At 43.9% G+C, this 713-nt stretch overlaps 1 non-coding gene across 1 annotated transcript; it reads left to right on the top strand.

Moving 5' to 3' along the window:
- The first annotated feature begins 160 nt into the window (after positions 1-160).
- On the top strand, positions 161-231 carry TRNAG-GCC (transfer RNA glycine (anticodon GCC)). The gene has a single exon. It is a non-coding gene; the product is annotated as a tRNA-Gly (tRNA).
- The last annotated feature ends 482 nt before the right edge of the window (positions 232-713 follow it).

The following is a 713-nucleotide window of genomic DNA, read 5'->3' on the forward strand; positions in this document are numbered from 1 at the left end:
GGTAGTGATATTTCAACATAAAGTAGTGACTCGATGTACATAAATGGAACAAGATTACACCCCTGGTGGGGGAAGCTGGTTAAATAATGTAGAGTCGAAATATTCATACGAAATTTTCTGAAGCAATTTCTGAAAAATCCAACAACAATACGCTGCAGAGGCATCGGTGGTTCAGTGGTAGAATGCTCGCCTGCCACGCGGGCGGCCCGGGTTCGATTCCCGGCCGATGCATTTTGACCCATGTTGGAGGACTATGCAGGGACATAACATCCTGTCCCAGAATGTAGGCACACATGGACACGCTTCGGTTAACATCAACATAATTCCCTGTTTCAGAGCAACGCGTAGTGACATGGGAGCAGTCAATTGGTCACAAGTACATATCCATTTTTTTATTTTATTCCAGTGAATATTTTCGAGTCAAGCTCCTCAACGACTGCGAAATTTTGCTTACGCTCCTGCACTGAAACATATCCTGATGAGCCAATGCGAGTGATGTGATAGACGGATAGCTCTCAGAAAAGTTTACTGTTGGGTGAATGGCGGACTTGAATCACATAACTGAGAGCGTTATGCAGTATAAATAACGTTAGCTGCTTAAGACGCGTAGAAGTAGGCTGCACCCTTGGAAGTGTCATAAAAATCTGGACGGCAAAACTACTCTGACTTTGCCATAGATACCTATGTGTGCAATGGAAGTTTGCGGAAATTTT

This window comes from Pollicipes pollicipes, unplaced genomic scaffold (genome assembly GCF_011947565.3).
Source record: "Pollicipes pollicipes isolate AB1234 unplaced genomic scaffold, Ppol_2.1 Scaffold_5282;HRSCAF=6240_pilon_pilon_pilon, whole genome shotgun sequence".
Lineage (NCBI taxonomy): Eukaryota > Metazoa > Arthropoda > Thecostraca > Pollicipedomorpha > Pollicipedidae > Pollicipes > Pollicipes pollicipes.